The sequence below is a fragment of the Pituophis catenifer genome, unplaced genomic scaffold (genome assembly GCF_029215685.1).
Source record: "Pituophis catenifer annectens isolate HBS135680 unplaced genomic scaffold, rPitCat1.0.hap2 SCAF_8, whole genome shotgun sequence".
In the NCBI taxonomy this organism is placed as follows: Eukaryota; Metazoa; Chordata; class Lepidosauria; order Squamata; family Colubridae; genus Pituophis; species Pituophis catenifer.
Window position 1 is genome coordinate 526890 of NW_027256888.1, and position 25037 is coordinate 551926.

A 25037-nucleotide genomic window follows, 5' to 3' on the forward strand; every position below is an offset into this window, starting at 1 on the left:
ATACCTAAAAGAATAAATTATACTTCAGATAGAAGCAATTCCATATATAGGGCAGAGGATAATTTTATCACCCCCTATGCCATCTGGCTACTCCAAGTTATTCAGCAACATTGAACAAAAATCATTTCAAAAGGAGAAAATCAAACAATCCACCATAAATGACGATATTGGTATCCTCAGTCCTTAAATTGATCATTTCTTAAATTTTACCCTCCAATGTTTTATTTGGAACTATATCAAAAAAAAAACCCTTCTTCTCTGTGGCAGATAAGCCCTTGGATCAACAGGTTGCTATTTAGGAATAAATAAAGTGGTCATGATTATGATTAATTATAGAATCATGTTCCTGTTAGTATTAGGTAAATATTAAGAGTTAAATTGCGGCAGACCAAACTAGTTAATCTGGTAGCTGGCTAACCGCTAGGTTCTTGTGTTTCTTCATTCCAAATAGATTTGCTTTGTTTCTACCTCCACTAGAATTTCCTTCCAAAGTATCTTAGATGACTCACCCAACCACACATTACAAGATTACTAACTTCAATCATCCTGTAATGACTGGTGGATTTTCACACAAACCTTTTTTCTTTTTATTTGAATTAGATTAAAAATAAAGAGGTAACTGGTTTAGAGATTACCAGTCTCTAAAATACCAACACCTATTCTCACACACCAGACTTTGTGAGATTTCAGCATTAGACTCCAGTTCCTTCATGTCATTATTTGACTTAGAATCTTTGACATGACATGAACAGAACAGAACAGAACAGAACAGAACAGAACAGAACAGAATAGAATATAGAATAGAACAGAACAGAACAGAACAGAACAGAACAGAACAGAACAGAACAGAATAGAATAGAATAGAATAGAATAGAATAGAATAGAATAGAATAGAATAGAATTCTTTATTGGCCAGGTGTGATTGGACACACAAGGAATTTGTCTTCGGTGCATAAGCTCTCATTGCACATAAAAGCTATAAGTGATAAATCATGATCATAGTCATCATCAAAATACATTCATCATAAATCATAAGATACAATACTTAGTGATAGTCATAGAAAACTAAATAATCAATCAACATGAATCATACTAGGAAACTTATAAGCATAATGACAAAATGATTGGCCAGTGATTGAGGTAATAATCCAAAGTGACACCAGATAAGGAAAGAAGCATAAACCAGAAACATTTTTAGACATAAAAATTGCAATGATGCACTCTATCCCCACCAAACAAACATAAATTCATTTTTTAAAAGAGTAAAAGTAGAAAAACAGATTTCTCAAATTACTGTCGGGAGAATACATTTTTCTGATATGTGTTTGCAATCTGTTTGTTACCAGCTTCATGCATTTTTTAAGAACTCAGGTTCATATTTAAAATTGTTGATAGTGCAGGTTAATTTAAGCAATAAAAATAATGTTCAGCGTGGAAGCTAGAGCATGGGCTATACAAATCTTAAAATAAAATAGCAATACCTACTTCTTTTCCTAAGAAATAGGGACGTTCCAGATGCAAACCTTTCAATGATTCTGCACATTCTATGCATGAAAGTCATAAAAGAAAAACAACAACAACGAGAAATGGTGCTTACAGTAGTATAAAGCTAGGAAACTTCTACTGGCCACAGATCATTTTTACAGGCTATGCTCAAATGCCAAGCTGTTCAGCCAAGGAAAAAAGGAGAAACGATGCCAACCGGTTTAGAAAAAGAAGCTAAGCACCTTGCCAGTTAAGCGTCTCATTCAGTGTTCAAGTATTTGCTTTGGAAAGATTGTAGGAAAAGCAGCATTTCGGTAACCCATGGAATATTATTGCCTTCAGGGTTCTTATTTTATCCCATTTTCATTTGAATGAGAGGGAGCCATGGTGTGTTCACATGCGAGCAGAAAACCTTGTCACGCTTCACCTGATTATAGCCATTCAATTCAACCCCTTGCTTATACATCACATTGCCGGGTGTCAAAGAAGGTTTCATACTGTGTCAGTCATGTGCTAATTTGACAAATTGCTTCAAACTAAAACAGCCACGATCCCTTCGAGGGAATCTGAAAAACCAGAACACAAGGCAGGCATTTCTCTGGCTTTCTCGAATTCGTGGAGCTTTTGAAACCCCGGGCAATGCCACTTTCATTAGAAATGAGATCATTCAGAGGGTTTTTAGCTTGACAAGCCTTCGCAAAGGAAAATATACTCAACACATTTTATAAAATATTAAAGGACATTATGGTTTTTAGGAAACTTCTGATTGTTGGGACTGCTGTTGAATGAAAAAAAAATGTTACTTTTATTGCATTGGCTGGAACAGTATTTTCCCGATTAGTAGAATGTGGATAACCTGATATTTTTCCTTATATGGGTTTTTCTCCCCCAAAATCTCCAGCTGTATCCTAAGAATGCAGTTGTTGCTTACCCACAATGAACAGATGCTTCAGGTACTTTGGTTGGCCCCCATCTTCTCTGTGGCAGCCCCTCAAATATTGGAATGCTGCTATCATATCACTCCTTTTGATGTGACTGCTATCATCTCACTCACTTTTCATTAAATTAGATATATCCAATTCCCGCAATCGTTCTTCATATATTTTAGTTTTCTGTCCCCTCTTTGTTGCTCTTCTCTGCACTCTGTCCAGAGTCTCAACATCTTTTTTGTATTGTGGTAACCAAAACCGGATGTAGTACTCCAAGTGTGGTCTTACCAAGGCCTTATAAAGCGGTACAAGAAGTTCATGTGAACTTGATTCTATCCCTCTATTAATGCAGCCTAGGCTTTTTCATGATTGTCCCCTGGGACTCCAAGACCCCTCTCACAGTTACTACTCTTGAACCAGGTACTGCCTATCCTGGATTTGTGCCATTTGGCATTTCTGGCCTTTAACAGAAATAAGTCCTGTTTATCCAGTATAAGCTTTGCAGAATCTGGTAGCACCCAAAGTTGGTCTTGAATGCTGCACTTCCAGTAGGGTGATTATCAATATTATTTCGAGTCAGTTGTAAACTGCACTTATTTCTTCAAAGTTAGCTCCCTTCATTATTGATCATAAAAATACTTAAAATGTCATCAGATATCATAATGGAACTGTCTTTCCACATTCATTCATCTGTCATGTATTTGATTGCCTTAGACACATTTTTAAACAATATATGGCTTTATTATCTGCCCATTAAAGTTTGTAGACCATATTAATGTTGTGCTGTATCTTGTATTTTACTTTTAATACTTTTTAAAAGACTTCCTACTATCTTCTTTGTGTTTTCCCAGCATCCCTCTGCTTCTTATTTATTTCTCTACCAAGTCCTGGAAATGCCCTGAAGCCTTCTCTAGGCTGTGCTTTGCAGAAGAGCTCCAGAATCTTCCAAGGGGTCCTTCTTGAGTTTCTGCCGTATAAAAGCTGGTCAAGGAAATCAAGGAAGTGGTCAGTCTCCAAACTCTCTGGCTGCACTGCCTGAGCCGAATGAGCTTTTATGGCAGTTTTATTTTAGGTATCCACTTTACAAAGACTGTATGATCACATGTTGCAATTGAAGGCCTCCCCTTTTATTTGCATTTTACACTTGTTTGATTGATTGATTGATTGACTGACTGATTGATTGATTATGAGACATCAGGTTGATGTTGACTGTTATGATCACAGAGATATATTTTCTCCATAATGATCTGCCTGGGCGTCCAAATCTTCCAACCTTTCACCATCATAAGTGAGTCCATCCATCCACCCATCCATGGTTGGGAAAGTCAACCTAACAGCCTTCCTGTGGATATCAGGAAGGTGGTGTCTTTGATGGTCTTTTGGACTGTTTTGGGAAGTGTGAGTGTGTGTGTGTGTGTATCACCAACTTTATTTGTCTTTGCCTTATTTTATATGGTTTTGTTTTTGTACTGTTTTATTGGTTGTTTTTAATCTTTCTTTTGTGACTGTTCTAATCTGCACTTTTTCTATATAAACCATCAATATTTTTTTGTTGTTGATTATGATAAAAATTGTCATTATTAACTGACTTATAACCCCATATATTAGCATTGGGATATCACCTACACTTCTCTACAGCTGAATGCTGACATAGAGACTATGCACAATGATGGCTTGTTTTAACTAGTTTTATATTTTAAAGTAAGGCAAAATAGCCCAAAGTAGCCACCCTGAGTCTCTGGAGAAGGGCGGCATATAAATCAAATAATACCCAACAAACTATCTAAATAGCTAAGCCATAAATTCAGACTCATTTATCCCTATCACCAGGAGCAATCCTGGGTTTCTGAGCCATCCAAGTGAATGGCTGCTCCTCCTTCTCTCCTTACTGGGGGGACTTCTGTTCAATCATTGTTAAGGTGAATTTTATAAATTCTTCCCAATTCATCTCTCTTTATTAAGATTCTGCCCTGACTTGGGCTGATGGAGCCATTTCCTAAATGCATCTAAACACTGAGGGCACTTATTTCCTGGAACGGCAGAAATTTATGTTCAACTGTTGATAACCTACTTTAAGGCAGTGCAGGAATATAAAGTATTCTTAACGAAGGGATGCACTGCACACGGCCCTTTCAAAGGACTGGATCTAAAAAGTGGGAAATGAAGGAGGACCAGAGCAGCTTTTCCAATGGTATTTCTCCAAGGCTGTTGGGAGAACAGTCGGTAGGCTTCCCATCCAACATGGTTTCCCTAATTTTAATCCTCAAGCCTGCAAAATATCCCAGAGTCGCTACAGCCCAGCCTTTGCTGCCCAGTTATATTTACATTTTCTTTGTTAACCCCCCCCCCACTTTTTACACGTGAATATTTTTCTTACATGTATTCCACCCCACATGTCAGTTTAGGCTTTCAGGCTAGTTATTGAGATGCCCTTTCTCATTCACTTCAGGCTGCCATGTTACCCAAGGTGACAAGGTGTCACTTTAAAATATAAATGGTTGTGACAATGAAACTCACTTCTCACCCACGGATATACAGATTGACACTTTCCAAATTTGATTGTCCTCAGGCATTAGTGAATGGGTCACTAAGCATGGAACAGCAAGCGCTAGGCAATATTTTCAAAACTGGACGAATCTAAAATTGTCTGCCCTCTAACAAGATGTTGCCTTTCCTGTCTTGAAGATTGTATGTGTGTGTTGTTGCTTATTGCAGACAGAAGGAAGAAGGACTCTACATTTAAGCATTTATAAATTTATTCACTTTATAAAGACACTTGAGGTGTTTCCTAGGAGTTATGCAGACTCTGTAAACTGCTCAGAGAAGGCATAAAGCACTAGGAAGCCGTATATCTAAGTCTCAGTGCTATCACTATGCATGGCTTAAGTGTTTCCTTGTAAAGAAGATTGACAGATTGAAGAAGGGAGAACCTGGACTTGCATTAAAGCTGTACTTGCTGAGAAATGTTTATATCCAGATAACAAAAGAAAGATCCCTTTGTTTTTCTCTCTGTGGTTTTCTTTTTAAAAGGGGCTTTCTTATCGAAGATTCTTTTTAGGAAACAGAGATTGCGAAGCAAAGAAAAACAAACAGAGAATGCAGGCCCTAAATAGACTAGCTGGTCAATGCCAGATTCACAATGGTGGCTGACAATAGTGCAGGATGGAGAAATATGGGTCAGGAATAAACATTGTCAATATTTTACAATAATATACAAAATATTATAATATTTTGTATAACTAATATTAACTAATAACTAATATACACTCAGAAGTGGCTTCAGATGCTGCGAAGAAAAACAGCATAGCATGTAATTTTATTCTATCAATATTTAAAGGGAGTTTGAGAACGCGTCATTCATTCTTTTCCAGAAAGTATTCCTTGTCCCTCCTCTATAGTTTCATGTACGCATTTACTATGACAGAAGTGTTTGTAGTAGATAGAGATCAAAAGTCATGGTCCAGGTTTTACGCATTATTCAAAAGATAAAATTGTGTTTGACCTGTAACTGCATCTTGTTACCCCATCACAGAGCTGCAATGGAAATCTGTGGTGAAGTTCTCAGAACCTCTTTAGCACTTGGGTTTGACGTCCGTGTGTGATGAAGCCCGAAGGCTGAATAAAAACACAAAAGTCTGGCATTGACATTGACATTGGCTTGTTTCCAGAAGTCGTGGGTGCTCCATCACTGGAGGCTTTTAAGAAGAGACTGGAGAGCCATTTGTCTGGAATGGTAGAGGGTCTCCTGCTTGAGAAGGGGGCTGGGCTAGAAGTCCTCCAAGGTCCCTTCCGAGTCTGTTATTCTGCATAAAAGGCTGGCATCAATATTGGATCATCAGAATCTACCTAGAAAAGAGGGAGAAGAGAGATACCTACACCCAATAAAGTAATCACTAAAAAGGTAAAGGTAAAGGTTCCCCTCGCACATATGTGCTAGTTGTTCCCGACTCTAGGGGGTGATGCTCATCTCCGTTTCAAAGCCGAAGAGCCAGCGCTGTCCGAAGACGTCTCCGTGGTCATGTGGCTGGCATGACTCAACGCCAAAGGCGCACAGAATGCTGTTCCCTTCCCATTAAAGGTGGTCCCTATTTTTCTACTTACATTTTTTACCTGCTTTTGAACTGCTAGGTTGGCAGAAGCTGGGACAAGTCACGGGAGCTCACCCCGTTACGCGGCACTAGGGATTCGAACCACTGAACTGCTGACCTTTCCATCGACAAGCTCAGCGTCTTAGTCACTGAGCCACCGCGTCCCTACGCCTCTTTTAAATCACTACGCCTCTTTTAAATGTTCAGCAAAGTTGCTGCTTCAACCAAAAGCTATGTTAGAAATGCAGAAGGAAAGCCATACCAGGGGCTTATGTTTTTATTAATGGAAATTTACACTACAGCTACTGAATAATTCAGTGAGTCAAACTGTCTGTGGATAATTAAAAATGAGCAATGTGAAGATAAGCCAGTCTTCACCTAAGGCAGCCTCCCAGTTTTAATTAACTGATTCCCGTCCAAATGGGTGTGGGCAGAGCAGCTGCGAACAATGTACCTCAACCAAAGGCATGGAGACGATGTGCCCAAATGACAAAACCATCCCCCAAGGACAGTCTATGCAACTGTGACATCATTCTTGATGGGGATGGTGGAGAGATTCCATTACTAGGAGTGGTTGTATGTAATTTCCAGGGTGTGTGTGTGTGGGTATCATAATTTCCATACCCGAATGTCAGAACTGCTATGATGACTGAAAAATTATTTGTCAGATTATATGGCCTTGGAAAAACTGAAAACCTGCTACAGGGCCAAGAGAGACCTCAAAGTTAAGAGCAAGAAAAAACAATTGGACATATAGTGTCCCACTTCTAATGCAGCATCTAGGATCATTTAGAAAGTGTAGTAGTAATAAATGAAGAAATACGCAGAAATGAAGGTCGTATTTAATAAGGCTAACGTTAACTTTTCCGCAAGGTGCTTTTAATGTTATCATGCAGGAAGGGCATTAGAATAAAAGGAATTTGGAAGATGAAATAGAATGAAATTACTATCAGTATAATAAGGCGTTGATGCCCAGAATACTACTGCACGTACTGCCTGCTGAAATCAATCTATTAACTTGACTGTGGTTTACTTTCAACATTGTTTTCAGTGGCATTTGAGCATAATTGCAAGCACAGCAAAATAGCTTGGAACTCTTCTCAGACATCATATATAATGCTTTCCTTCTTGACTCGGAAAAAGCAGTGTGATGAATTTCCAGCAATTTAAATAGGATGTTCCAATTTTTGCTGCATTTTGAGAAATAAAAGGGGAAGGGTTTCAGGTAAAGATCACAAAGCTCCTATCCCCACCACTACCAAGGCCCCACTGAGAGCCCCCAATCAAAACCCAGCACTGCCTTAAAAATCTGGGAAAATAAGAAAGATGGAACCGAAGTACTTCCTTCCCGCTCCCCAATCATTGAAGGCTGATTTTGTCTTCTTAGGAACCAAAAGAATCATATATGTTGCCTTGCCTTCCTCAATCCCGACTGAAACCATTGGGCCGTCTAGTCCAGGGGTCCCCAACCTTGGCAACTCTAAGCCTGGCGGACTTCAACTCCTGCTGGCTAGGGAATTCTGGGAGTTGAAGTCCGCCAGGCTTAAAGTTGCCAAGGTTGGGGACTCCTGGTGTAGTCCTCAGTCACCCTTACATACCACCATTCTAACCATCTTTAGCGATCCCAACCAAATTCAATCAATATAAAACAACCTTCCCAATCCAGCTTGTTCAGCGACACAAAATATATCAAATGTATAGCTTGTCAACATAAGCTATGAAAGGTATGAATTACTATGAGGCCACTTCACAGATTAACATTGTTGGAAGGGACCTTATAGGTCATCTAGTCCAACCCCCCGCTCAAGCAGAAGACCCTACATCATTTCTGACAAACGGCAGTCCAATCTTTTCTTGAAAGTCTCCAGTGATGAAGCTCCCACAACTTCCGAAGGCAACTTCTGTTCCATGGGTTGCTTGTTCTTACTGTTAGAAAAATTCCTCCTTATTGCTAGGTTGAATCTCTCCTTGGTCAGTTTCCATCCCTTGTTTCTTCTCTGGCCTCCACTTAGGGTGGAGAGATGGCATAAAAGCGCTTGTGATGCACAAAATACATAAAGCCATAATGTTGATAAGTCGTGTGAATGGGAAAATGCTTTCTGTTCCTGAAGGAATGCTCCCAGAAGAGTTTTACAGTGAGCTTGCACCGTCATCGTGTCATAATGTCCTCCGCTGACATCAGTTCCATGCTGCCCCTTTTCCCAGATAGAACCTCAGTGGATGGAGAGATAAGCGTTGCTGTTCCTTTTTGCATCGCGGAATGGAAGGATCTGGCATATTTCAGAATTACCAGATGCCCTCTTTTTAAAGCTATGTATTTAAACTGGTTTATTTCACTGGAGAATCGCTCTGCGTGTCTGCCAAACAGATGCCTCGGCTCTCTTAGCATGAGTCCTTTCTTAGCTTGAGTAAGAAACTAATGTGGCATCCCTTTTCTTGTCAGTCGGCATCTCACATCTTGGTTCGGAGCGGATTCAAAATTTGGGGTCTGGCTATTGAAGCAGACCATCCTGTGAGCAGAGACCATCCTGACCAGACAACTGATCTTGAATTTTTGGAAATGAAAGCCTCTTTTCCATACCATAACAATGGTATTGGGTAGGGCATAGCTCTCCAAAAGGCTCACAGAGGTTGACAACAGGACCTACACTATTTTTGGCATATTTGGGGTTTTGTAAGAGAAAAATAAAAATTAAATGACTCAGCAGGGTTGGTGAACATTGAGAAATAACTGGTAATTCCATTATGGCTCCTGGACATCAAAATGAAGAATCCCATTTAGATCATCAGAAAATACCCTGTGAATAGAATAGAATAGAATAGAATAGAATAGAATAGAATAGAATAGAATAGAATAGAATAGAATAGAATAGAACAGATGGAATAAAATGGGATGGGATGGGATTCTTCGTTGTCCAAGTGTGATTCAATGAGCAAGGAATTTGTCTCCTCAGTGTACCTACAAACAGCAAATAATAGGTCATAAATCATAGGTACGATCATTAATCATAGGTTAAAAACAACAACTGATAAATTGTAAGAATCCAACAGGAGAAGATAATAGAAAGGAGGAGGAGATGAGAAGTGAGAGAGTGCTGTGGGAATTAGGTGATGGCACAGGGGAAAAAAACATCTCTGGGTCTGGTTGTTTTGTCCTGCAATGCTCCAATGCAATGCTTAATTCCCTATAATAATCTCATGGTGCAAAGTCATCCTGTTTGCTCCTGCTTCCCTTCTTAAGCCTCCGCCCTCTTTCTTTGAACACATATTATTCATTTGGAATATTTAAGTGACTAGGCAAGACCAGCTCCCAACCCTGGCCACGTTGCATTCTGCCACAGATTAGTCCATTTTGGGTCTCTTTAAAGAGCAAACTTTGAAAGAGGGTGAGAAAAAGCCTGAGCCTGGTGGCGCAGCAGACTAATAGCCTGTTATTATCATTCAGCTGCCTGCAATTACTGCAGGTTCGAATCTCGCCAAGGCTCAAGGTTGACTCAGCCTTCCATCCTTTCTAAGGTAGGTAAATTGAGGACCCAGTTTGTGGGGGCAATAAGCTGACTTTGTATAAAATATACAAAAGGATGAAGGCTATTGCTTAACGCATTGTAAGCCGCCCTGAGTCTCCGGAGAAGGGCGGCATATAAATCAAATTTTTTTAAAAAAAAGAATCACTGGAATAAACCACCAATTGCAAATGAGCGCAGAAAGGGAGAGTTGCTACTCAGCTGTATTTATTTTGTTCAGACTTGAAGGAAGCTTTTTTTCTCTCACTGTCAACAATCCATTGTTGCCATTCAGAATAAATGAGGTGTGTTGGGAGAGATGTGCCCAAATTTGCCAAAAATAAAGAGGGTTATCATCAGCTAATGACCACATCTGCCACCACTTTGGAGCGGTGATATTTTCAATCGGTTCTCTATTATTCAACCGTCTAGACAGGTGGAGGGGAATGCACATCTAAGCATTACTCTTGGATGCTGTTTTATCTAACAGAGGAATGGTTTTGCAATCACCATTTGTCAACACACTTTATTGCAATCCCCACACACGTATCTCTGCCCTCAAATCCGTCACACCTACTATGCATAGGAAAAGCAATGTAAGACGTTTGAAAATCCTTGCCTGTAAGAAGGGACAATGAATTACCATTTTGCAACTCGTCAGGATGAAAAATTGCCATCACAAATCACTTCTGTTAATCAACTATTTTTAGCCTCAAAGCCATTTTACAAGTTCTTTTCCCAGGAATCTCCCAAATTAGCTTTGAATGTTGCTTCAGGCTTATCAGGGCTAAGCTATTAACGTCCAACATATCCATTTATTACTTCCTTGCTTTTCTCCCCAAGTCCTTCATTTCTTTGCTTAGAACTTGCCTTCAGTTTTTCGGGCAATTTGAATGGGCTTCAAATGTCAAGTTTGGTTTCAGTGATAAAATGCTGTTTATCAACAGCACTTGCTCCTCTGTTCTCAGCCCTTATAACAATGTCACAGATGAGGTTGTATCTGCTTCGCTTCGCTTGGTTCCATGACAATACAAATGGAAGGAAAGCTCTCTTGGATAAGACCAATGGCCTGTCTAGTCCGCCTGTTTTCTCCTCGGGTGGTCACAAGCAGGAAGGTCACCGTCTAAGACAAGTGCAAATGACACCATGAAGTTTCATGGAGGCAGGATGGGGCCAGGGCATTGGCAGGAGGGATTTGAAAAAAGTTGAGATGGTGGCTAGAGCTGTGTGATTCAAGCCTTGCTCCCTTTTGAAATTCGTTGTGTGGCTGCAGCCATCACTTTGACTTTTTTGGATTGCCCCAAAGACACACTGAAGCGGGACATCCCATTGGGTAAGGTACGGATTGCTTTCGCTTGTCTAAAACAAAGAAGGAAGATCACACTGATGATTGTTGGAAACAGGGAAGGGGGCATTAAATCCAGCCCCTGCTCAATCTGAGAGTTGCCAGCAAATAACATCTTCCTTTCTCTTGGACCTAACAAATCAAAATGCACCCTCCACACCCTCTGGCTCACTGACTCAGCTGTTGGATGGCTCTTACCATTGGTATGTTTTTTTTAAAAATATAAACTCTACATATTTTCCCCCTATGCTTAATTGCCTGGAAATATAGGTCAAAAAACAGTTTGCCTGCCTAACTTCTGAAGATTACAGAACCTTCTCTGAGGTTCTCAGCTTTGCAAGATGCCAATTTTAATTAATATCCATTAACATCCATTGAGTATGACTAAGTCAGTGGTGAAATCCATTTTTTTTTACTACCTATTCTGTGGGCGTGGCTTGGTGGGTGTGGTATGGCTTGGTGGGCATGGCTTGATGGGCGTGGCAGGGGAAGGATACTGCAAAATCTCCATTCCCACCCCACTCTAGGGGAAGGATACTGCAAAATCCCCATTCCCTCCCCACTCTGGGACCAGCCAGAGGTGGTATTTGCCAGTTCTCCGAACTGCTCAAAATTTCCGCTACCAGTTCTCCAGAACTTGTCAGAACCTGCTGGATTTCACCCCTGGAGTAAATCCTTTCAGATGTCCAACAAAGAGTTCCTACATTACACATTTAGTGATATATTGAAGTTTATGTCCTTCCTTTCCACAAGAAAATGGCACTTGGCCCAACTGAAAAATGAAAAGAATGAAATATCCTAACTGCACCGAGATACTTTATTTCTTAGGCCAACTGAAGTTTTAGACAAATATTGCAAACATTCAATGTTCAAGAATTCAGCAAGTTGAAGCAGGGGAAGCAGAAGGGACAGGAGCTAAACTGGCATGTTTATATCAAGCTATCAATAAAATAAAATAAAATAAATAAAAGGTGAAAACTACATCTAAATAATGTTGCCTATCATTCATCAGTGGAATGGGTTATTTACAAAAAAAAAAAAATCATTTGATTTTGTAACCATTAAGTGAACTAATTTTAATTTACAGTGTATCAAGCAAGCTCATTTTGCACTCGGACGATGGACTGCTGCAGCATCGTTGCTGCACGATCTGCATTTACGACTGACCTTAAAAGTAAAATGTATGAATTTATGATGCTGTGTGTTTCCATGGAGCCTAGAGCATTCTTAAAAACAAAAATGAAAATCTTGCTCTTTTTGTTTTCAAAGAAATTATTTTCGACACTGGTTCCACAGTGCATGTTGGTGTAATTAAAATCCCATTGAGAATGATGTATATTTTTCTGAATGTTCTGCATCTGCTGAAGTGAAAAGGCAGCCAGTTCCCTCTTGAAGGCAATTTTCCGATATGGCTTGTAATAGAAATATTTCGTAGCAGAACCGCTGCAGATGAAACTTGTCCTTTCACCATTTTGTTTCACAGATGGCTGGATGAAAGACTGAGTTTTGGAGAGACTGCGTTAGACACACCTTGGAATAAGAAGAGGGTTAATGCCGGCCCACTTCTGTGCAATTGTTAATGTCCGATTGATAAAAGTTTATTAACAGATAATTTTAGTCCCGTGACCAAATTAATAGTGCATTATTTTAGTCTGATTACAAGACTGTGTCTATGGAATTGACATCCATGCTAAAATCTGCATCATGCAATTATCAACACACATGTAACAGGTTTTGTTATTCAGTCACTAGGTTGCACCCAGCTCTTTGCAATATACTCTATGGAAAGCCTGTTCCTAGATGGCAATCAGTAGGTCATGCTTGCTGGTGAATTCTGGGAATTGAAGTTTGCACATCTTAAAGTTGCCTCGGTTGAGAAACATTGCTATAAATCATAGCACCTCTTTGAAAACTGCAAACTATACGTGGTGCCCAGGAGAAGCATTTTAAGAGCCATAACGGAAACAGTAGAGAGCTTCACTAAGCGTAAAGGAGGACATCCATTTAGAATAGAATCTGATTTTAATTTCACTTACATATAACTAAATTAACCTAGTTATAATTAATATAACTATAAAAGCCTCTCAGAGTCACCATGACATGGGCGGCAAGTAAATTTTCTGAATAAATAAAATAGAAATAATACCACCACTCATATACTGAGTAATTGTGCTTTTCTACCACACCACAGATAACAACTTGAATTGCATCCAAAATTTTTGGAGGATTGTGTGAGTTGTTAGTGATTCAACTTGTACATCCCTATACAGAATGATTTAATTTTTTTTAAAAAAAATCAAGATGATTCCATACAGGCAGTTCTTGACGTATGACCACAACTGAGCCCAAAATTTCTGGTGCTAAGTGAGACATTTGTTAAGTGAGTTTTGCCACATTTTATGACCTGTGAAATAAATCATTGCAGTTGTTCAGTTAGTAACACAGCTGTTAAGTGAATCTGGCTTGCCCATTTACACTGTTTGTCAGAAGGTCACAAAAAGAGATCACGTGACCCCAGGACAAGGCATCAGTCATAAATATGAGCCATCTGAATTTCGATCACATGACCACGGGATGCTTCGACTACCCTAAGTGTGAAAAACAGTCATAAGTCACTTTATTCAGTGCCATTTGAATGGTCACTAAATGAATTGTTGTAAGTTGAGGAATACCTCAACTATTGCTTAGCGCATTGTAAGCCGCCCTGAGTCTCCAGAGAAGGGTGGCATATAAATCAAAATTAAAAAAAATAATAAAAAAATACCTGTATTTATTAGGAACTATAGTTATATCCTCCCTATTGATGACCATTAAGAAAAAAAATGATCTAGTTGAAAAAAGGAATTGCTGTGAAAACAAACCTGAAAGGTCATTTTGCTTGAACTAAGGAAACATAAGGAAGAAATTATTTTCCTGAATTGTAAGGTGTTCCTTATAAATACATTCATCCATACATGCATAAGGAAAGGCCTGGGATAGAATTAAAAAGGAAAAGTTTGCACTTTCCAATAAAATTGTCTTGTTACATTTATGAGACTATGAAATAATCTCCTAGGTGAGAACCCAATCCATTGGGAACTCATTTTAGTCATGAATGAACAGAAGATTCATAAATCAGCAGATGAGAATAATTCCACCGAGCCAGAGAGTTGAGATAGAAACCCTTATAACACAGTACATTTTTCTTCTCTGTAGACCGATTCTTATAACCTCTTCCATGAAGACAAATTTTTACAAAATCCACAAAACATTTCAAGAGAATTCAATATCCGGTGAGACCTAACAGATCCACAAATGGCTTTATTTATGAGCAGCTCATGGATGAAAATTAATAGCAGAGAATGGGCCCACAATTTTAATAAATTATTAAATTATGAAGGTGTGCATTTTGATTGAAGGTTTGCTACAGATGGGGAAATGAATAGAGACATTCTGAGGCATACAAACGGGGGTTTAAAAGTAGTGTTTGTTACAAGAAACGGAAAAGACATGAAGATGGTCTTTATATCCATTTATAAAAGTGCTTCTGCCCACTCAGATGTGTGGAAGCGAGACGTGGGTATCTCAGGAGAAAAATAAAAATGAATGGACGTGAGTGGCAGTGGGCTACTTAAGAATTGTAAGTGAGAACTAGAGAGAGGGTCAATAAGGAATAGGGGCTGAATGAACACGAATAGGTAGATACAACAGAAGTTGGTTGAAATGGTTTGTCATGTGGAAAGAATGCATGAGAACTAAATGTCAAAACGAATCTGAACGAAGGATGAATATAGGGATCGAGAGGAAGATTGAGAAAGAGGTGGATAGACGAGGGTTCAGTGCGAATTTCATCCAAACCTCACACTGACTACTACTACAAAGAGAGATACAAGATGGCTTTTGAGTACTTCAGACCATTGAATACTAAGGATCAGAATTACAACTAGAACTATCAGTTCTCTAAGGCTGAAAAGATGCCAGAAATCGAACACATGATATGCAGTCGGACTTTCAGGAATATCTACATGTGGAATATAGGTTCTGTACCTAACATATGGCAGTTTCAAGGAAGCTATGCTACGTTGCCGTGTCTGCACATATTATGTCTGCCATATTAGTCACCGCAAGCCCAAATGGCCATATTCTTGCCATACAATTCTCTATTCTATAGGAATGGAAACTCATGTTATTCCTGCAATTCATAACAGCAGGCAGGCTGACATTTATGTAAATCCTATGGGCGCTTACGGAGATAATCAGATGGTTACACATCACTAAGTAGATAGATGATGTTATTTATGTATTTTTGAGCTGTAGGAACAACTGGACCGCCAGTATAATGAAACCAATTTATTTTTACATGAAAACCTTTAACATGCATGACATAATTGCTCTTGTGTTGGCCCTTTTTAAAGAGAGAGAGAGTGAGAGAGAGAGAAGAAGAAGAAAGAGAGAAGGAGAGAGAGATAGAGAGAGAAAGAGAGAATAAGAGAGAGAGAGAGGGAGGGAGATTGCATCTTTCTCTCTGAAGAAAATAATGAGAAGCATCACAAAAGCTCCTTTTTTTTTTTTTGGAAGTAATAAAAAGGCAAGGTGTTGTCAAAAATTAAAGTCTCAAAAGAGTGGACATTGAGAACATCTTATAATTTAAATTCGCACCTTCCTCAGACCAGATGTTATTGATATCAGAGCATGGAGGGAGCGTTGTGGCTGAATTGCTCGTAACAGCTTTCAATTTGTCAGGACAGGAGAATCTGACTGATTCAGTGAGTCCAGGAGAAATTCCCAAAGGAACCTGGGAAGATTCCAAAAAGAGGTTCAGATGATAAGGATATTCTCAGCTAAGGCTACAAAATTTAGACAGCCTGTCAACACACATTCTTTACGAACTGTGTCAGCCACTAGCTTACATCTGCCTAGGACAGGAATTTTCCCACAGGTAGGTTAAAAATGATTGCCCATTACTGAAAGCTTTTATGTCTTCCTAAGGATCAGGCACTGATAGAGCCACCTGTATGCCCTATTCAGCCACTCTTCCACAGGAACGGAGCAGATGGAGTGAAATATTACTTTATGAATGTCATATGAAATAAACTACCTCCAGAATCTGTCAATGAAGCAGCAGAAGTTTCCACAGCTACAGAATTTATTGCCTGCTGTGTAGATATCAAATATTTTGAGCTGAACTGAAAAACTATCTCAGAATTTACAAAAAGACATAAAAACTGAGGGAAAAATGGTTAACATTATGATAACTTTCTCTTTTCTCGGAGAAATAGCATGTACCTGCATATTTCTAATATTTTCAAGGGGAGTTGTCTTGTGTTACACAATGAAGTCAATCTTCTTTTATATAGCCATCTCACAGGTTTAACAAAAATATTCAGTGTTGACATACTCAGGAACTCACTAGCATGGGTAAAAAGAGGAATAATTTTAATAAACATATGATAATTTCTCTAGAATCTGATGCATCTAAACATTGCATTGTTTGAATTTTAAAGAACAGGTTTCTTACCTGCCTGTTTCATAGATGGAAAAACTCCTTTTGAAATGAAGAAAATAGCAGACTTTCTAACCTAATTTATTTCTAGAAAGTTATTTCTAGAAATTTATTTCTGGAAAGTTATTTATGAATGACTAGTAGCATCAAAATTTTCCAGTGATGTGAATTCAATAAACAACATTTAAAAATAAGGGTGTGTGACAAACCACTATCTGTCAGAGTAAAGGATATCTCATTATTCATCCAGTTCCAGAGGTTGGAAGAAACATCAGAAATACCCTGGAGCATCAGAAAACTTTGTCGTGATGGTAGAACATCTGGATGTTCAGCACCCGTTTTTGGCTAGGTTTATTCCCTCAGAGAACTGCTATTCCTGAGTGATTAAGCACCAGTGGCAGCTGGAACCCTTGAGGTTGGAAAATTGCTCACTAAGATGTTAGTCTTTCTGGGAAATCTTGTGAAAGCTACTTTCAGATATTTGAAGCTACAAGTGACTTTGATAAAAACATTTGATATTATTCTTGTCTAATTTACAATATTTTATGTGCTATAAGATTCCTTAAGAACTTCAGTTAACATGTCAGGTATACAATTTCTGAAGATGCAGAATAGTTAGAATGGGTAGGTAGATTGGTAGGTAGGTAGGTAGGTAAGTAGGTAGATATATATATATATATATAGATAGATAGATAGATAGATAAGATTGGAAGGGACCTTGAAGGTCTTCTAGTCCAACCTCCTTGAAGGTCTTTTAGTCCAACCCCTGCCCTAGATATAGATAGGTCAACTGAGGGTCAGACAGAGGGACCAACCAACCAACAGGCCTTTAACTGTGTTGTTTTCTATCTGTGACTAAACTCATTTGTAAGTTGACACCAAAATGCAAATATTGAGTATGAATAATCCCAGCCATGTTTAATTTGAAGGAAGTACCATTCAGCTAAATGAATTACAGCATAATTCTATGTGTGTTTATTTAGAATAATTGCCTCTGGGATAAACGGTTTTCCCCGTTTATGTATATATTGTATGTTTACTAAGTAGAAGTGAAGCCTTTAGTAGCAAATCAAATAAACCTCTCCTTGAAGAAGGATTTCTACAACATTCTAATAATATTGAAACAATTGTCATACTAGCAAGTATTACTTTAAACATGCATTTTCTTTCCACTGGTCTACATTATTCCAAAGCTTCAATTCAACTTGTTAAGTTTTTGTGCTGGTGAGAAGATAATTGCACACAGAAACATACTAACCGGATTCAGAACCTTACCAGACTCCATTTAGGTTTCATTACATTTTTTGCAGCTTCCAGTTCAGAAGATGGATGAGGTACACTGCATTTCTACTTTCTAGCAGATTGCTTAAGGGGGCTGTTAAACCAAGGGAAATGAAATTAGAATGCGTGCAGGGAGGGGGGGAAATATATATAAGGAATATATTCTGATCCTGAGAAGCAAATGGTGGCAAAGTGGGATGGGAAGGATCCATTTCTGCCATGCAGTATGGAAATCAGCATGAAGGAGTCATGATATTCAGAATGGAGTCACCAAGTCAATCAAATCTTTGTTATGGTCTTTGACCAGCATAAGAAGTGGAATACAAAAATTAATAATTTAAAAAGCAAAATAATTATAAAATACACAAAGTTGTCTATCATCCAGTATACAAAACCTTTTTGCATACAAAACCTTTGCTAGACCAATTCTCGAATACAGCTCATCTGTCTGGAACCCACACTGTATATTGGACATTACTACAATTGAGAGAGTCCAGAGATATTTCACGAGAAGAGTCCTCCACTCCACCACTTGCAACAAAATGCCTTATGCCACCAGGCTTGAAATTTTGGGCTTAGAACAACTTAGAACTATGCCGCCTTCGGTCTGACCTAAATGTAGTACGTAAAATTATCTGCTACAATGTCCTACCTGTCAATGACTACTTCAGCTTCAACCGTAATAATACACGAGCAAATAATAGATACAAATTCAAGGTAAACTGCTCCAAACTCGATGACAGAAAATACGACTCCAGCAACAGAGTGGTCAATGCCTGGAATGCACTCTGTGATTTCTTCCCCAAACCCCCAAAACTTTAACCTTAGACTATTAACTGTTGACCTCACCCGATTCCTAAGAGGTCTGTAAGGGGCGTGCATAAGAGCACCAGCGTGCCTTCCGTCCCTGTCCTACTGTCCCCATTTATTCGTATCCATTTCATGTATTAATAACCATGTCTATACCTATATCTGTTATCCAATACATGCTTGACGAAATAAATAAATAAAAATAAATAAATAAACAGGTCATGATTGTCCCAAAGGCACTTTTCCAAAAGGCAACTGACTTTCTGAATATTTCTCTTGAACTGAAGAGGTTTCAGAAACGTTTTCAAAGGAAAAAACCAAGAAAAGCACCTTTGGGACAATACCCAAAATTATAAAACATTGGGTGTGTATGAATTTTATATACTTTTAAACTTTTAAATTAATTGTTTGGAAACCACCTTCTTTGCTAGTCTATAACCTTAATCAAGATTTAATTGGGGTCACCAAGATGAACATCAGATCTAGAGATTTGGGAGAGGCTTCTATTTGGCCCATTATACCTTTTGATTTAACCTCCCGATTAATTACTAATTACCTACTGAAATCTAGAGGGCTCTCCGTCTTTGATGATGTGTTTTCATTGTATGCAAATATGCATGTAATCATCTATATTTCTCCTTTTGAGAAACGTGAAAGTGAATGTGAATTTTCAAATGAACTTGTCCAGTTGGCAGAATGAGGTGTAAACCGGCTGGCAGAAACTACCTGAAACTGAAACTGTTTTATAAAATGCTTCACCAAATTATTTATGCCAGTTTGCTTTTTTCCCCTTTTCTTTCTATTAATTGATAGGAAAGTTCATACATACAATTACGTTTTCTTATTTGTGTGATTTTTCTCTTCATTGTTTTGCTGTTATGGTGCACATTAGCATCTTTTCCAGTGTAAATATTTTATACACGGTTTTTAATCTGCCAGCTGTGGTTATTGCATTTCTGAGTATTTCCCAAAGCATACAGTCAATTATTGTTGGAGAGTAACTAATTGGATTTAATTCCTTTTTTACTTGCATTTGGGGTCTTAGATCTGCAACCTTACCTTCTCCTTTAAGTTACATTCTTTGTCAGTATTCCTTTATCTGCTTTAAATTATTTATTTTAATTGATGTTAGCTTTTATCTTGCTCCTTTTTTTGGATACCTCCATGCAGTGGGATACATCCCACCATTAAATCATCTGGATAACCATTAGTTATATCATTTCAATCAATAAACCAAACAAAGCTTGTTGAAATTTGCAGCCTTTGATCTGAAATATTTGATAGATGTATATCAGCCACGATTTACTATCATGTTAGGTAGTGTTAGCTCTCTTCATTCATGCAACCCCAAGAAAAGATCAAATGATTTTGTGACCTGTTTTTTTCCTTCAGTAGGTTCTTCATGAGATTGAGGTACATTTGCTATGCAACAATATCATTCTTTTACATTTCTTGGGGTTCAGGGATCTGCTCATGTATAGGTACGAGTATGTCAGTGTTGAAGATCAAGGCCACAAATATTTTTGTTTCCTCTGAAATTTTCCAAAACTATTTCTAAGAAGCTGGAGAATATATCACTGGTGCTTAAGGCTACCCGTTCCAAAGTCACACATAGGATTACAGCCAGTAACACACTGGATTGAGTGATTTCTTATAAAGAAAAGGGTTTTAGGGAATTAGTGGCAAGGTTTTATTTTTAAAGCTAAATCTTTAAAGGTAGGAGAAGAAACTGACATCTCTGTCAGATGGTTTAAAACCACTGAGGACTCAGTCAGACAACAGAAAAGGAATATATTTTCCTGGAGCGAGATCCTGTCATGCCAGATACAGTAATCTATACAAAAACCGGAACGCAAGTCAGCATGGCCTCCTCTCTGTATTTCTTTGTGAAAATAAACCCCAGTGATCACGATGGGATCTTGGGTTCTCTGCCCAAAAGAGGGCGGGGTTTGGTGAATTTCAAGTGGCAATTGTGGTATGCAAAATATCTGCATAGAATTTGATTCCTGTTTCCGGGTTGTGGTCTGTCGCTTTTCACCATCCTGACACCTTCTGGTTCTTGGCAAGGAGCTGCAGAGCTTGGCTTTATCTCGAGAAACTTTGTGGTTTTGCTCTAGGCAGGAATGTACAACAAAGAGAAGGAAACCCAAATGCAGCCCACCTAGGAGGGTGGACGAATGATGACACTCCACGATGGCCATTCCAGCAACTACATGTTCAGTCATGAATCAGAATCATTGGATCACAACAGGAGAGTTTCTCATAGGTTCGTTTTGCCCCCAGACAATAGAAGAGACCCTTCAATGTTTAATTGTTTTTACACTGAAAACCATAGCATCCCCTTCTCCTTGAAATACCTGGAGAGATGGAGAGCTTTAGACTTAGATCCAAGTTTCGATCAGTACAAGGATTCTTCTATCTCAAGAAGGTACTACTGAGTCCGGTTCAAAGTCATCTAAGTTGAAGACAATGGATAGGATGGCTGAACCTCGGTGGTGAGCCTCACTTAATGAGGTAGTTCACACCACCTATTTTGGCTTTCAGAGTATTTTATGCTCAGCACACAGGACTGAGTAGAATTGGTTTGATATCCATCCAATGGACTGCCTTATCCAGATACCTCTCCTTGAGAAGGAGGTTACATATATGTATGCTGTACAAATTGAATTAACACAATAAATACATTTTTGAGAGCCTATAAAACTAGCAGCCATATTAAAACAAAATGAAAAAAGTGTGCACTCACTAAAGAATACCTATGATGCGACAGTAAAGACCAACAAGTACAGAAGAGACCTTCTAAAGTCCTAAATTGCATACCTATCATGCTACTTCCTTTCCCGCAAGGAACATTATCAGAAGAAAAAAGCAGCAGATAACATGAGAAAAGAAAAACTAATCTAACTGTCATGAAGACTTTCTTTAACTCTTCTGATGATGTTATAGCTCTGTTCTGTTAATATAAAAAATAAAATGAATCTCACAATAGTGGAACTTCAGTTAGCAAAGGGGAAGAGTGGAAAGAAAGACAGAGTGCAGAGAAAAGCAACATAGATGATCAGGGGGCTGGAAGCTAAAACATATGAAGAACAGTTGCTGGAATTGGGTATGTCTAGTTTAATGAAAAGAAGGACTAGGGGAGACATGATAGCAGGGATCCAATATTTGAGGGGCTGCCATAAAGAAGAGGGGGTCAAGCTATTCTCCAAAGCACCGGCCTGCAGGCAAGACAAGAAGCAATGGATGGAAAGTAATCAAGGAGAGAACCAATCTAGAACTAAGGAGAAATTTCCTGACAGGTAGCGCAATTTATCAGTGGAAAAACTTGCCTCCAGAAATTGTGGGCGCTCCATCGCTGGAGGCTTTTAAGAAAAGATTGGACAACCACTTGTCTGAAATGGTACAGGGTCTCCTATCTGAGCAAGGGGTCGGACTAGAAGACCTCCAAGGTTCCTTCCAACTTCGTCATTGTGTTATCGTAGTCCATTAACCACCTTCTGGGCCCCAGAACCAGTTGGCAGAGCTTCTTCTCAGGTCCTCTTGGAAGGCGAAAATGGTGGATGTGGAACTCACCTCAAAGGGCAGGTTGTTCCAGAGAGTGGGAGCCACAGCAGAAAAGGCTCTTCTCATGAACCCCCTCAGGACCTGTTGCAGTATATGACCAAACCATCCCAATAGACTCATTTAATACTCATTACGAGTTACTCTTGTATTCAATTAGCATGCATCCATGTTTGACTCTTGGCTTACCTTCCTTCTTCCTAGGTACCCGATTTCCATTGTATTCAACTTACTTTCATGTTTCTCCTGTCACTTTCACCTCCAGCCATTTGCTTCTTTTGTTGTTCCTTGTCCCAGTGGATTACATCTGCAGCTGCTACAGCTTGCAAATTCTCACCCATTTCTCCATGTTTAGCAAACATTTCACTTTTTCTCTTTCTCAGGAGGCATTTTTACTGTGGTGGAGACATTCCTAAAGCAGGCAACGCAGGAAAACAATGCTAGTCTTTTCTATAAAAAGTAAGAAAGAGGCGGAGAGGGGATGCAATTGTAGCTTTGGGGTTTGCAGGATCTAAACTTGTGCTGCTGCAATTAAAATGGTAATTAAAACAACGGTCTGTGCATATTAATTAGGGGAGCAGGAGTTAAAGCTGACTCAAGGGAGGCTTTGCCTTTTTACCAGATTTAGCCAAGCTGCTAAATTATGATTTCTTAGCTCCATGATAATCTTGAAGAGTCCATAATCCCTGCACCTATTCTTCTGAAACTGCCAATGATGTGCTTGGAGACCCCTGCTGAACATCAGAAGGATAAATGTAGATGGTGCACATCTCCATGACACACCGAGCCATACTGTGGTTTGGCTTACACCGCATCTCAGAACAGGAAGACAGGGTACCAATCTGTAACTGTGATTCAGTCTTTGATGAGGATTAGCAATTAAAACAGCTTATAGTGTCATCCAAGCCTTATCAAGCAGTTCGTTTATACCCATAAAATAATGATGGAACTGGAGGGAGATAATTTAGTGTACAAGCTCATAGCCTGAGAAAGTAGGTGTCAGGTTTTGAGGTTGTCTCAAATAAATTGCATTTCAGACAAAGTCTTTGAAGGAAAACTCCTATTTATTAAGCATGACATTCTAAATCCGACTCCATCAAAGCCAACACTGACTTCCAGACCCAAAACCCTCCCTTTCTGTTCCCTACTCCTCTGCACTCACTGGCCATCTTCCAAGTCATTCTACCCCTAATCTACTGCACCAGCTCAAAGGAATTTCCCCCCTCCCATCCCATCTCCTAGGGGATATTATCTCCAGGGAAAATAAGTAGGTGAAAAGTCAAACGTCCCTTTCCAGACGCCTCCGCTTCTCCTTCTTATGTCAGCACTAGAGTAAATGCAGGTTGAAGTGCTGACAGTAGGATTTGGAGTAAAGTAGAACTGCCCGAACCGTTCACCTGAAGCTTGGGTATGCTTATTATGCGTTGCTCAATGACGTGTAGACATGGGTGTCCACAGGAATTTTTCTTCAGGGTGGGGAGTGGAACTGCAATTAGGAGTGCAATAATTTGTGGATACAGCATACAGTTCTACAACACACCCATTTTTCCTCTGTAACTGAATGTGCATTTGTGTGAGTGCATGGTCATGCATATGTATGCTTTGGGGCGTGGTTTTATATGCCACGGCAGTGAAAAAGTACCTTTGCTTTCTGAATCCAAAACTTTGTCCATTAATGTCCCACTGGACTGATAGATTATGCTGAGTTGGGCTTTGTTCATCAAGCTACACTAGTTGGGATCACACGCCCAGGAAAGTTATATCTGTGTGAAATTCACTAAACTGGGTTTCATATCACATACATTGAATCAAAACCCCAAAGGTGATTTTCCAAAATGCAACTGGACTTCCCTTCTTTTTCTTTGAAGATGTTTCCCTTCTCTTGTCTTGAAGACAGCGAAATGTCTTCAAGGCAAGAAAGCCCAGTCAGAACTGAAGAAGCTTCTTGGATGAGAAGTGGTATCTATATTAACAGATTAACATAGTTAGAAGGGACCTAATGGGTCATCTAGTCCAAGCAGGAGACCATATACCATTTCTGACCAATGGCACTCCAATCTTTTCTTGAAAGTCTCAAGTGATGAAGCTCCCACAACTTCTGAAGGCAACTTCTGTTCCATTGGTTGATTGTTCTCACTGTCAGAAAGTTCCTCCTCATTTCTAGGTTGAACCTCTCTTTGGTCAGTTTCCATCCATTATTCCTTCTCTAGCCTTCAGGTGCTTTGGAAAATAGCTTGACCCCCTCCTCTCTGTGGCAGCTCCTCAAGTATTGGAAGACAGCTATCATGTTTCCCCTGGTCCTTCTCTTCACTAGAGTAGCCAGGCCCAGTTCCTGCAACTGTTCTTCGTATGTTTTAGTCTCCAGTCCCCTCATCATCCTGGTCTCTCTCCTCTGCACTTTTTCTAGAGTCTCAACATCTTTTTTATAGTGTGGTGACCAAAACTGGATGCAGTACTCTAGGTGTGGTCTTACTAGGGCTTTATAGGGTGGTATTAGTACCTCCCTTGACCTTGATTGTATCCCTCTGTTCATGCAATTTAGGATTGCATTGG